Genomic DNA, 14791 nt, shown 5'->3' with positions numbered 1-14791 from the left:
AGGATGACCTCAGGGATTTATCAATTAATCTAGAATACTTCAGAGTTCCTTGGTTAACAAAATATAAAACAAAATATCAGTTGTCGTCATTAGAATTATACAGTTACGCAAGTTAATTCAATCTGATTAGAAACAGCCCTGTGAAGAAACCACATGTTTTACCTCTTTTTAAATGGTTACAGTGGAACCACTTCTCAAAGCTCCTATCTGGGGAGGGAAAAAAAAAAAGCTAAAACCAAAGAAAAACACTGATTCAGACTTTCAACTTGTTCCCCTGGGTGATGTGGGGAAGCAGTGAAGAGAGAGAAAAGGGTCTTACTTCTCACCTTTTCCCCATTTATTAAACTCTAATATTTCTAGCTACAAGGGGGACTAAATAAAAACCAGGCACATATTATCTGTGGTTTTTTACATTAGATCAGCTGAAAACCGTCCCCCTTTACTAGGAAGTGTCTATATTTGCCAACAATTCTTTGTGTCTGACTCATTTCCTTATTACCTCTCTCCCCTCCTCTGTTTTCCCTTAAGGGATTGACTTTCCCCCACCTCAAACAAAAATAATTTCTTTGGCATATGAAGGTCAAGGACAGATTTTCTAATGTCTGCCTGCCTGCCTGCAGGCCTGCAGGCCTATCTCTCTCTCCCTTTCTTTCCTTCTATCTGTCTACTTTTCTAAGGCATCTATTCTTGTAGTCTCCTGGAGCGCATATAAGAGGCTTTGCTCCATGTTACCGCACTTCTTTTTTTTAGACAAGATGAACCCAGATATGCCACATAAGGTTTCCACAGAGTTAGTGATATGACCAAGAAGCCTACCTGCACTCTGCAAACCTGACTCAGTAACCATAGAGTAACACAAAGCAATGCACATAACAGCAGGAAGGATCTATTTTAAGACCTCTCTCAGCACTCAAGTTGAGTATCAAATCTCAAGTATCCTTCTTGGTGAATAGTTTGAAGGGGCGAAGTGGCTTCAATGGGCTATTCTCTCTCAGCTCCAGCAATACAGCATGACCAAGAGAAAGGTAGCATGCCCATTGCTTTCTATTTTGATGGTGCCCAATTGGAGTCTTGGAGGATGCTCTTTATGCATTAAATGGGTACTGAAAGAGTTTAACACTGCCCTTTTACTGCCTTTTTTCTTCTTTTCTTTGCACAGGAGACAAATATATAGCATACGAGATACAGAAGGTAGAGCACGGCAGAAAACCAGCTGCAACATACGTAGGGTAGACAAGAATGCTTTTGGCCTTGAGTTTTTATGATTTAACCAGCAAGGGAGCAAAGGGTGGAACACAAAAACTGCACCCTTATTGCTAGCTAAAGAAATAGATGCCAAGGCAATTAGTCAATCCAGAACAGGGAAAAAGCTAAGAGCAGTGCTTTTTCAGCAAACAAGAATCTTTTCACTTCTTCAAATCCCATTACTCAGTAGTGGCTTTTTGTTTCCACTCAGAGAACATTCTCTCTCTGCTTTTTCTCATTTACATTTTCATTTACTAAATAATCTAGAGACAAGTTATTATTTCTGCAACTTTCAGACTGTTTTATCTGGCACTGTGTGTCATCTCAGAGATAAGTTTGGTAGATAAATCAGTTGATCTGGCTAGGATTGAAAGCAACAGAGTGGTAGAGCAGAAAAGTGACCAAGGAAGACCTCTGGAATTCCTATATCCTATGGCAGACCACTAGGCTAAGAGCACCTTTCATCTTTTATAACCAGAGCTCAAAAAGAAGAAAAAAAATCTCAAAAGTGAGTAATGATTTGGGACATTCATCCTCAGACATTGTAATGGAGTATGGCATTCAGGGAACACTAAACCTTTTCCTGAAGGTCAGATGGCCTTTCAGTATCTCAAACTGGGAATCAAAAATGGAGACATTAGCTATCATTAATCACTTTTTAAGACTGAACTCTCGGTGTGCAGGGTAGCAGCCTAAAAAGATGCCTTTTTCCAGACTCTGGCCATGCAAATGTTACTGGCCAGGACAGTGAATGAACCGGTTGAAATGCTAAGTAAACTTTACAGCATTTGTAGAAAGAGATACTGAAATTATAGACTATAAGTCTTCTCACAACAAAGTTGAATCTAAGAGTAATGCTTATTCAGTTGGGAACAGTAAACATGACTACTACCAAAACACACCTCCTGCCTAAGCTCAGCAGGGTTTTATTTATTACTCCTAGAGGGTTATTCACACCATCAAATTTGGACATCTCACTTAGGTATGATTCAGAGGATGAACATTACATTCTTTACAGAGTCAACAGAGAGAGATGCAGGCACTTCTCAGGCACAGGGTAATTCTATGTAATTAGGTCAGATGTCTAATGCAACATAAAGTATATGGCTTGCATGCTTCCTGCAAGGGCCTTGCTGTCCTTGCTAATTCTATGATAGAGACCTGAAGCTCCCTACCTGCCCTGAGTGGGATTTCCTTGGGGTGACAGAGGTCCTGTGGTTTCCACTTCTCTTTTCCCTGCCACCACAGTCTAACCTGCCCATCAAACCTCATCTTTTCATTTTTGCCTCTTACATCTGTGGCCACTCTGCACTTTGTTCCCTTCCTGTGACAATCATAAGGCTCTAGACGAAAGTGAGGGCTGTGGAGAGCGTGGCAGTGGAGGGGATGGCGGCACAGGGAGGGACAGGCATATGCATTAAGGATGCAGACAGCCACGCAGAGGTGTGATGAAAGTTGTAGATGCAAACTGCAGCTGCTCCCAATACATCCTTCAGCATCCCTGACAAGGAGCTTTGGCTTTACCTGGTTCCCTGCTTTGCTGTAGCTGTTAGCTGCTGAGATGCTTTTTAAGGTTTGAGAAACTCTGCAGGAAAAGGTAGAGGAGTAACCTATACAATTATGGTCTGTTGCGTCCAATGTATTAACTGACTCGAATGTTTCTATATAGCATTAAAGCACACTGCAGGCACAACCCCTCCGTACATTTTGAACATTTTGATAAATCTGGTAGCAGGAACTACTCAGGAAATGTTTGCTTTTCCATGGAAAATTTAGACAAAAGTGACAAAGAGGAGCTTCAATATCAAAAAAAGTAACATCTCCACAGACCAACTGTGACTATTTTATTTATAGAGACTGAAGAAATAAGGTGAAGAAACAGACCATGAAATACCATAACTAAAATTACAGATGTTTTGGCCAGCCCAGAACTCTATAGGCCTCATGCTCAGGGCTGAAGTTGAGAGTACCTGAAAGTGCACAAATACTGTAGTTGTAAAAACAGTAATTACAAAAGCAAAAACTCCAGGTTAAAGGAGGAACTCCAGATCTCAGAGGCCCTGGGAAAGTTAGCCCTACATTTTGTAGACTGCTATACCTTTAAAATTGTTAATATAATTTTAGCAAAAGATATTGCCCCAGGCATGACCAATTTTAAGTGCTATATTTGCATTCACTATGTTTTAAAATAACAGCCCGACTAAATTAGTCCCATTTGGACAACATCTGCTCTTTCACAGTTCCCTGGACTCTGCTCTATCAGAAATGAATGTGAATAGAAGATTCTGAGGTTGCCTTAGTCTCCAGAAAAATCATTGTACCCCACTTTAAATAAGATATATGATAATAATGCTTTGCAAGTGTAATTTTAGGTTGTAAAGGTTTAGACAGTTTTCTTTTCTTATGACTATTGCCCCATGTGGTCTGGATATAAAACTGGCTTTGGTTACCAATAGCATTAAACTGGAAAAACAAAGCTCCACATGACTCAATGATGCTTGAAAATTATTTAATCATGGCCCACAATAAAATTTTACAATTAATGAAATATAGTATATTTTCTTAAGTTGAGCTTGCTTTCATTAAAGCAGCAGTAAACGAGAAGCACTGGAAGGGTTTTATGAGCATGGTGGGCCAAATGGCCCCACTCAGGGCAGAGCAGAGGCTGCCGTGAGTGGTGGCACTGCCCTGGGAGCACTGGGAGGTGACGGGGTACCACAGCTCCTGAGGAGCACTGACACCCTCCCAGCCCATCACATTGGGACAACTGGAGCGTGGTGGTGGTGGTGAGTGCTGCGTAATGGAAAGACAGAGCAGTCACAGGGAGATGGTTTGCAGAGGCCTGCCAGCCAGGTGAAATGCCTGCTCTTCTCATGTGGTTGTCTCACCCTCAGTTATTTAGTGTTTAAATACGATTAAGCCTCTCTATTGCCTGCACGGCTCAGTTATGCTGCGCTCATCTCCATGCTGTCTTGCAGAAGACAGCTGCACCTCTGCCCCTCCAGCATGTCAGGGGCAGCCACAGTTTGGCTTTTCCTCTGGAAAACAGCATTTTAAAAGTGCTGGGTACAACATAGTCAAAGGCCTGATAAGTTCAACTCATTAATGCCTCTGCAGACAAGAATGTTTGAGTTCCTCGCTTCTTGGTTTTCCCCTTCATGACCCAGCAAATCCAGCACCAATTATTGGCAATTGTGGTAACAGGTCTGGGACCTATCTTCTTGGCTTGAACTGAAGAAAATTCAGCAAAAGTTCAGACAAGCACAGACCAGATGCCATGCTTTGAACATTATGAAATCTTGCAACCTCATTTAAAACAAGGAATTCAGAGTAAATGAAATATAAGGAGAAAAGATCTTTCCTCATCTTCAAGATCAGTTTTGAAGTCTTTTGCACTCTCTCCCTCTGCACAGCTGCTTGTTGTATCATCATTTTGGCAAAAGTTACACATGAAACCAGGATCATTTGGAGCAGGAGGCAGTTGTGCTTTTACATCCACAGACATGGAGTTCATCCTTGCAGAGGTCTTGGACACTCACCACATTGTGCATGCCTGTGTGAAGAACAGAGTGCTAGAAAAGGAAATAAAAATCACCAAGAAGTGCTGGGAGAGTGCTTTTGCTCATACAGATGACAATTCTAGATGATAGTCATTTTGGCTCTCCCTTCAAAGTCTCCAGCAACAGCAAGCTGAAATCAAAACAGGAAAGAGAAAGGAAGATGAAAGAAAGAAATATTAATGATAGATTGAAAAATGATACACATGAAATGATTTAATCCATGACTGAAGACAAAATGATTGCCAAGTAATATTTTAGTCAATCAGTATGTCTCCCTGCCTTTTACACAAAGGCCAGTAATTAAAGTAAGTCCTACTTAGATGTAGTAAATTTTCTGTTTCAGAGTAGAAAGAGACAATGAATAACTCCAAGACACGTATTTCCCGAAGATTCAAATGCCTTGCATCAATCTTAATTTCCACTAAGAAAACAAAAACACAAAAAAGAATCTGAACATCGTTTACAGAGAGGAACTTTGGGTCATGTACATGAAGGTTTCAAACCCCTGAATATGTAGACTGGGGTCTTTTAAAAATGAAATCAGACTTGCTCACTCTGGAAAACCAACAGAAAGAACCTGAAAGAGCAAAACAGCAAACAACTGTGAGGAGGGAGCAGTGGGCAGAGAGCAAGTGCCTATTCTTTTTCTTCTGTTCATTCTGTGATCATCCATCATAGTCCATAATAGTTTGTGCAGTTGTCATGGTTTACCCCCAGCCAGCAACTAAGCACCACGCAGCCGCTCACTCACTCCCCCCCCATCCAGTGGGATGGGGGAGAAAATCAGGAAAAGAAGTAAAACTCCTGGGTTGAGATAAGAACAGTTTAATAGAACAGAAAAGAAGAAACTAATAATGATAATGATACACTAATAAAATGACAACAGTAGTAATAAAAGGATTGGAATGTCCAAATGATGCGCAGGGCAATTGCTCACCCCCTGCCGACCGACACCCAGCCAGTCCCCGAGCGGCGAATCCCTGCCCCCCCACTTCCCAGTTCCTAAACTAGATGGGACGTCCCATGGTATGGAATACACTGTTGGCCAGTTTGGGTCAGGTGCCCTGGCTGGGCATGAGAAGCTGAAAAATCCTTGACTATAGTCTAAGCACTACTGAGCAACAACTGAAAACATCAGTGTTATCAACATTCTTCACATACTGAACTCAAAACATAGCACTGTACCAGCTACTAGGAAGACAGCTAACTACATCCCAGCTGAAACCAGGACAGCAGTTAAATAATTATTGATGCTTTGACTGAAACAATAATGCCTGGAGCAAGGGAACAATCAGGAGCTCCAAATTACAAGGCCTGTTTTTGCATACTTTTTCCCATTCATTTCTTCTCTACTAGAGTTCTGGCAGCAACCTGGTGACCTGAAAAATGTTGGAAACCTTTGCTCTTCGGCAAGTGCAATGGCAGCTGTGGTAAAAATACTTAATTCCCTGTTGTTTCAGTTCCTCCACTACAGAGGGGAAGAAGCTGCAGGCTTCGAGGTCAGTTTGTCTGAGCTCTGGGATATCCCATCTGCAGCCTGGCTCACAGGATGAGGCTCTTGACATCTGCCTTGACGTGGGAGCCTGCTGCCACCTCAGACACCCTGCATTACCCTCCAGGGTACCAAATCAGGACCTCCTGTAGGCCCTGTGCCCCTTTTATGAGCCCTGCAAGGATGTCTTAGAGGCTGAATCGTGTCTCAGATGGAACCAGGTGCCTATGGCTCACCAGTGGTGTCTTTACTATCATGGTGGTAGATATCACACTCAGACCCAGTTGGAGAAGGCAGATAGGTGGGCCTCGCCTTTGGAGACTAGCTCTGTTTCAGGTATGCTTTTTCTGAGAAATACTGGAAATATTTTTGACAGCATATATAGCAAACATTTTGAAAAAGGGTAGTAAAATACTGAGGGAGAGACACCGTTGTTAACCTGTAGCAACACAAATGATTAAACATTAAAAATGCAGTGTGTGAGATTATTTTTTAAGTGTTTTTGTGATGCCACTCAGATCATTTCAGACCCAATCCAGGTCTGAACCTTGCGCCAACTTTCTTCAAAGATAGTTTTAAACTAGTTCAAAACCTGCTTTAACTTGTAAATAAATTAATAATTTATTAGTAAATTCTAAGGAAATTAATTTTACCTAAAAATCATGTCTGGTATTTCTAAGCCTGTTCCGCTGAATTTTTCATGGATAATTAGAGTGATTGTTTTCCTTCCTTCCAGTACAAAGCTTGGCACATCCAAAGGTATGGTAGATCCATAATTTATTCCTTTTAGGCCACTGATTATAGACCAGCAGTTGGACATTTAGACAAACAATGAGGCCAAAAAGAGCACTTTTTAATTCTTGATAATGTAGAAATGAAGTTGATACAACTCTGCCAGTAGCAAACACTTAAGCTTCTATGTACAAATTTTGGGCAGGTAGGTAACAACATATTTCTGACTTGTCAGGTTGTTTCACTTTCTAAAGCAGTAATTTGGGAAATGGAAAAATATATTAATAGAAGTCAACTCTTCCATATTATGTGCCAAAAGCCTCTTTAAACATGGAGCTTGTTTTCTTTACTCTTGCTGGTTTTTTTCTCTTCCTTTCCTTTCCTTTCCTTTCTTTTCTTTTTTCTGAAAATTGCAGAGTTATCACCTATTGTCATCTGCATGTATGTTCATACTTGTTTGAATGTGAGTCAAACATTAGTCTGTAATTTACTTGAAGGCTATAAGGTTTATGTTGGGCTGGGTGCTGAGCAGCTGCATGTTATGCCTGTGGCCCTGAATCAGAAAAAAGGGGGCAGCTTTTCAAGTGAATGTGAAGCTTTTTTTGTGAAATAAAGTCAATGATGAAGGGGAAGGTTAGCTCTCTTCAGCTTCACAAAGCCTCGTATTATAGGTGGCAAGAGTTTGTCCACCTTGGTTTCTCTCTATGAATTGGCTACGAAAAGTTCTAAGTTTTCAGCCACTGAGGAGCTAATGTACACTGCAAGAATTACAGAAAGTTAGGAAGCCAGTATGTGTTAAAAGAGCTTCCACAATTATAGTTATTCATAGACTCAAAAACATGCATCTGAAGAACTAGACATATAATATTGAGCACCATGCAAGTGCATTATCTTTCTTATCCTTTAATACCATCAAAAAACCAGGCCATCACGATGATTTAATTCTTATCATAAACCCAATTCTCTGTTTGCATTCTTTGTTGTTATATTTGATAAAATGTAAATACATCATCCTGTGTTTTACCATAAATACCGAAATGGTTTACTGGATCAGCAACTGAATGTACCTGCTCATGTCTCTGTGGCCAATACAGTCGGCTATAAAAGCTTATTACATTTTAAGAGCTCAGTTCCCCATAAATTCAGGCAGCATGATGCAAAATCCTGCTGGATTTTTGCTTTGGGTTGTGTTTAGGATCTTAGCTCTAAAGACCAATAAAGTTCTTCTTGCAGAAGGAGGTGGGAGGATTATGCCTCTGTGGAGGAATGGAATGACTCTGACCCAAAATTCAGTGTCTTTTAATGTTCTGCTGTCAGGGTAGAGCTACCTAAAAGGAGACCCCACTCCCACATGGCTGCTGCCCTATAGCCCTCTCAGTTCTCAGCAGGACCACCCTCTAAAGAAAGCCCAGAGTGCTTCCACTGAAGACTTTAGAAAGCTTTCCAGGACAGTGCTGATTAGATTCTCAATATTTGGAAAGATGTATTACACACTATTCTAGTCCACCTTCCCTGGCTGCTCTGAGACCGCCATCAGCAGAGGGCATTGCCCAGATACCTGCGCAGACAGATGCAGCAGCCTGGAAATTCCAGTCCTATTGACCGGCTGGAAATGAACTGCGAAGAACCTTGAACAACAGCTACTGACACAAGCTGGGATTTCAGTGTCAGTAATGATCAACCCTGCATGTAAAGGGTCAGTCATGCTCCAATGATGGGTGATACCATGAAACACAAATAAGCTATGGAAGTGTATGCTTACCCCAAATGTCCTGGTTTTCAGGTGGCAGGCACCCAACAGTAGATTTAAATAAATAAGTTTACACCTTCCATGTATTAGCACAGCTATTTTATTACTTGGCAAAGTACTGAAAGAATTCTGTTTGCTTATTTTGGTTTTACAATTATTTCTTAACTGCAAGCCATTACTGATGTATTTTAAGAACAATTTGTTTTGTCACTGGATGCTAAAGGCAAGTAAAATACTTTGCTTAGAGAAAGTTAGAAATTGCTTTATTTCTTCTGCCTTGGGAATTACAGATGTTTCAGTGTTCTTCATGCTTCCTTTGCAGACACTGGCCTTTAGCATTTGAATTATTTTAGCCCAAGGAAAAAAAAAAAAAAAAAAAAAAGAGCTTGCTTGGCTGCCAAATGTCAGTGCATCTTTGGGTTTGGGGAACAGCCTTGTTTTACAGGAGAAAAAAAAATATTTAAAAATACCCTGGTACCAGTTAGGAACATATTAGTACAACACTAATTATAAACTGGAATGTGTCAGAATTAAATGAGTTATGATCTGGCAAGGACCTGCAAACTATAGTCAGATACTTAATAAAGTTTAGACATGCAGCTGTGAAGACTCCTGGATCCTTGCCACCTTTTATTAGAGTGGCGCCCAGCAACGCCGCTGTAGTTAAGGGTCTGTCAGCATTTCCATTATAAAACCCCATTTTTTTAGGGCTTTGTAACTTGCCCATTTTAAATCACATCAAGCTGAAACTTGACATTAAAACTGTTAGGAATAATTTCTTTTAATACAAAAATGTTACGTACATTTTTTGCTCTGTCTTTGTTTTAGATTCAGAGAGGTAAGGAAAATAAAGTAAGTACCTGTCGTCATATTTTATTAGAAATTTATTTTTGTTGTACTTCAAAAAATAAAACAAAGCAGAGCTTGAGTTTGAAAAATAAATATTTTCAGCCCCTTAGGGCTGAATTCTGCTCTTGGTTTCCCACTGAGGCATAAGCAGAGAGTACAAAAGATGGCATTACATCCTAGTCTCTGAATCTACTGTCTTGAATCTGACCTGCCATTATATATGAACTAACAAGATGGTTTGAATAAAAAACCAGTTGATTATCAACATTGTGCACTCTGGGGTTTTGTGTTTCTTTTTTTGTTTTGTTTACATTTTAGATTTTACAATAGACTTTTCATTTCATTTCCTACTTGTTTTCTATCAAGGCCTCAGGTAGTTCAGTCAGATGTTTATACACGCCCAGAGCAATGCAGATTTACACCACCTGAAGATCTGCTGCTCAGCTGGTTAAACATTTTAAAAGGATTGCTTATCTCTCTGACCTCCTTATTTCTACCTTCCTTCCTGAAATGAAAGCAAGGAAAATTATTTGGAGGGATTAGGTTTTTACATCCTTACTCCTCAGTGCAATGTAATGCATATTGCTATGAAAGACCTGCAGTTCTAGTCAGGCTTCCTGTCAGCTGAGGTCACATCTCGGTTTTGCTCTGTATGTGTTATGCAGGTGGTCAGAATAGGAATCTGCTGATGAGCTTTCTTAGGGATCCTTCACTTTTTTTCTGTCGACTTCTGCTTGTCTCCTAACATATATATATATATATATAAAGATAGTTAGCTCAGACTGAAATTTACCACTTGATTGTGCTGATCACGTAAGACCAAAAAATACAAGTTTTCAGTCTAGATGAACCTGAAGATCTAGAGGGGAAATTGGGGGAGGAAGGTCTTGTAGGGATTGCGGATTTTTTTTTTTTTGCACTGCTGTATTTGATCAGAGGGACAAAGAGCAGCTTTGTTACCCATTGGAAACATCCCAGTAATTGAGGAAATTATTCCTTCCAAGATACCGTAAGTGACAGACACCTGCATATGTTGTCAAGCCATCAACTGGTCTCCCTTTTCCAAGTCATGCAAGCAACTGAAACAAATGCAACATAATCAAAGATACAATAAGCAGTGATCCCTAAAGCTTTTTGTATTGGAAGTATTATATGTGTCAGCCCACAGCCAGTTCAATGGTTGCAGCCCCAGCCCAACCAGGGTCCCTGTGCACCAAATCTGGCTATTCTGGGCAATCTAGGGTCATGCAAACCTAGGTTTGCATGAAGCAAACCCAGATACTTGACCGGACATTCCCTATAGATTTACCCTTACATCTTGCTCCTGTCTCGTTAGAGATGGTCTCTCATCTCTTTAGTTGCAGCTCTGGTTTACAATCCTAAATTTGGCACACACCTTAGTTCCTCTTGTTCCCACTCCCTCTGTATCCCATGTTTGATACCTGTTCCATGCCCTCAAACTTTGTCTAAACCTGAGCATGACTGTCCGTATCCTGTCTGACAATCAGATATACTGATCATAAGGGACTGAGTATAAGTGGGTTTAGCATGGCAAATTTGAGGTCACGTCAGCGGCCTTAGTGAAAGAGTAGGCTAATGTGTTTAGCTTGAGTTTGTGCTGGGCTAAAATGCATGCAGGATTGGTTACCACAGTTCAGCTGATGCTCAATAACTGGTTAATCCACTTGCTACCTGGCAATGCATCTGAGACTTACCTTTGAAAATCCAGCCTCAAGTAACTCCTCCCCCTCCTTCTTCTCCCACCCAAATCGTCAGAGGGGTGAGCATAGTCTTCAGTTCCTTCAGTGATCCATCAGAAACAGATGTTAATACTCTGTGGCTTTCTAGCAAGCAAAAAATAATGACTTGGACAGAATCAAACCTGAAGTACTGCAGCACATGCTGCATGAGGTATCACAAGCAGCAGCAGCAGGAGTCTAACGCTGAAGTCATGTTTTTGATGAACCATCATTCCCATTAAATCCAACCAAGCCAAGGTCTCACCATCAGGATTCATAAAGTCAGAGAACTCAGTACTACCTGGGTGTCTCATGGAGCAGTAAATTAGCACCCTTTACATAGTGTAACTTCTGCACTTTGCCATGTTGAGTTTCATTAGCCAGTGTCTCCTTTTCATTTACTTCAAGCGTTACATTATCACCCTTTAATTTACCCTTTTTATTAAGGGCTTCATTCCCACCTTCCCCAGTCCAAACAGAGCAGCTTATTGGCATTTTTGCTCAAGGTGCAAATTCAAAGGTGTAGATTATCAAAGTGCTGAGCGCTGGGTTGTTTTCCAAGCAGTCCAGGAGTACTCATCAGGCAGCACCTGAAAATCAGGCAGGTTGTGTAAAATTGCCTAAAATACAAAACCATGAAGGTGACAGCTCAAGCCTCCAGACCCTAGCCATGCCTCAGGGAGTGCTCCGACAGTAGAGGAATACGAACAAAACCAACCTTACTGTGGTTGCCCCCCCCAGGAGGGAGGGGACTCTGACAGTGCCAAATTCACAGCAACAGGCACCCCAATCTTCAGGCCTTTAAAGCCTGGGGAAAGCCTCTCTTTGGCTTATATACTGGTGTGTTCACTCTCTCCTGCAGCCAGGGGGGCATTTTCTTGCCAAGTTCAGAAGGAGCCGATTAAAAATTTTTTTGGCCTGGAAGAAAATAAGAACTTAGGCTGGCTTAAGGTGTAACAAAAAAGTCTGTATTTTTTTTTCTACTCATAATTCAAAAAGTAGCTTAAAGTCTTAATATCCAAACATTTCTAGCCCCTGAAAAGCTGCTGATAGGGGAATGCTAGAGCAAATTATTGGAGTGAGAGAGATCTTAAAACTGTGATGCTGATTGACCAGGTCAGCAGGAGTAGTTGTGGTGGAAAAGTATTTTGTTGTTGCCTTGGCAGTTGACCCCCAAGATCCTTCTCTCGGAGACCATCTTCTTGTGCTTTTTTCTCGGCACTAGTGCAAAAGAAAGGCACGGGACCGGCGCAGCCTCACATGGGAGCCAGGCGTACCCTTACGAGCCACAAAGGCAGGCAGCTCTCTGAGGAGGCTCCAGTGGGCTCCAAGAGGCAAAACCACGGAGGAGGGGGATGCTACTAGAGGGCTCAAAGATGCTTTCCGAGGAGCGCTTGCTGGGCTGGCGCAGCCCGCAGGCAGGTTCTGGGTGCAGGCCAGCAGCGGCAGGCCTTGGCGGGTGGTGGCTGTGCCCAGGGAAGCTCCTCGTACGCCCGGGGGTGATGGGCATCAGCACCTGCCTGCTCATGCCCAAGCGTCAAAGGGCACAGTTAGTGTGTCACACACGGGCACACTGAAGCTGGGGGTGCTTTGTGTTTTGGGATGACAAAAAACAGAAGCAGAAGACTGAAGGAAGCAAGAAATGTGTGGTTGAGAGCCTGGGAAGTGGGTTTAAAGGGAGTACCCCTCATTTCCTACTTATCTTCTTAGTGATGTTCCTCCAGACTTTGGGAGAAATGGTTCCTAAAACTACCATAACTGACACCACACAAAGATTTCATTTAACAACTGCATTATCCTGTGACCATGGCTTTAAGATACCATGAAACAGTATCTATTATTTAACTGTGCAAAGCACTGTATAGCACAATTTTAATCATCTGGTTTTTTCATATCAAATAACTGTCTTGTTAATTTTCAAGAAGGCTCTTTGCAGCAGTACCTTTCATCTCTCTCGAGTCACTCCTTTCAAACGACTGTGTGAGACATTTTTCTATTTCCCTGTCCAGAGCTGCTGCACAAACTGACCTCTCGCTAATGCAGTGCCAATTCCATGGCTCCCAAAAGGGGATTCCTTTGTGTGAGATGTGGTGAAATTAAATGCAGAGAATACCTGTTACGGAGGAAACCAGAACCTCGGTCAGACAGCATCAGGGGACTTGACGACAGCTACATTCCAGATCACTGCATGCAGCAGCAAGCTGCAAAGACAAGCCAAGTGCCCACACAATAATTTCCACTGATGTCACGAGGAGCAATCTGTGTGTATGCAGCAAGTCAGTAGCTGGAGCATAAAAGTCAGCCTCGCAGAAAGAAATTAGCACAGCAAGGGCCATACTGAGACGGCCTAAAATCCACCCACTTCCCTATAGGTGGTGGAAGAGAAACAAATTCTGATGTCTTGAGGAAGGCCAAAGCACAGAGTGACACAGAGATAGTTATTAGGAAATACTAGGTGCAAGGGGCTGTTCAGACAGGCTCATTATTCAACATGGAAAACCCAGCAAACTGCAGAAAAGAAGCCATCTCCATGAACAGCAACTGTTGCCATCAGTATCATGGGGAACATTTAACTACCGTGAATAGATAATATTTGTTTTAAATTAACATGCCCAGCTTCTTCTGCTATGCAAAGGCATTGGCTTTTTAGAGAACCATAGGGGAGGGTACAAATAACAATGCCTAGCACTGCTTAACTCTCATACAATGAACAGATGATAAAAGAAATTCCCCAGGTCACATCAGTGTATATGTCAAAGTCTGGGAAATCAATGGCACTTGAATGCTGAATGAAAAGGACTTGGCAAAGCTGTAAAATCCTGACACCTTGAACTACCACGCATGAACAGCATGAGCCTATAGAAAACCAAAAAGTCACTGAGATAAGTTCTGGTAAAGTTTTCTAGCAATCTGCCCTGTATTTATGCTTCCTGGTGAAAGGTGAGATGCAGCAACCAGGAGAATCGATCTATTACAGACCATTAGTTATTCCAGCATTTTGGTCTTTCATGGTCTGATGAAGCTTTAATAAGAGACGGCTCTGTCTCTGCTGTGCAAAAACTTCCCAGGGAAGCAATCAAACAACTCCAGAGAGACTCAATTCATATTTACATCGGGGCCCATTTAAACAACCCGATTAATGCAAAGAGAGTTAAATAGAAATGAGTGTCACTAGAGCCCTGTAACTATTCATCCATTCTCTTTTGCTGCGTCATGCTGAGTGTCTGTAATAGCAGAACAACTAGGTGGGAGATGCCAAGGAGTCAGCCTGGCTTCTCCCATTTAAGGACACTGTACTCAGCACTCCGGGCTCAGTTGTGATTCCCACTTGCAGCTCTCTACACCACTCTGGTGGTTTAGAGGGACTTTGCCCTTCAAAGCTGCCTTCAGTGCTGCTGGCATGTCTAAATGCCTCACCACACCA

General features: G+C 41.8%; 1 long non-coding RNA gene across 1 annotated transcript in view; it reads right to left on the bottom strand.

Annotated features, from left to right (window-relative positions):
• Positions 1–13486: 13486 nt before the first annotated feature.
• The window catches only part of LOC104832462, a 102486-nt gene continuing 101181 nt past the window's right edge, over positions 13487–14791 (bottom strand). The window contains exon 11 of the long non-coding RNA XR_774423.1: positions 13487–13568. This is a non-coding gene — a long non-coding RNA (uncharacterized LOC104832462). The remainder of the gene's footprint in view (positions 13569–14791) is intronic.

This window comes from Haliaeetus leucocephalus, unplaced genomic scaffold, assembly GCF_000737465.1.
Source record: "Haliaeetus leucocephalus isolate CR32 unplaced genomic scaffold, Haliaeetus_leucocephalus-4.0 Scaffold251, whole genome shotgun sequence".
NCBI lineage: Eukaryota > Metazoa > Chordata > Aves > Accipitriformes > Accipitridae > Haliaeetus > Haliaeetus leucocephalus.
Note: the sequence above shows the minus strand (reverse complement) of the source record. Positions and strands in the feature narration are given on the sequence as shown.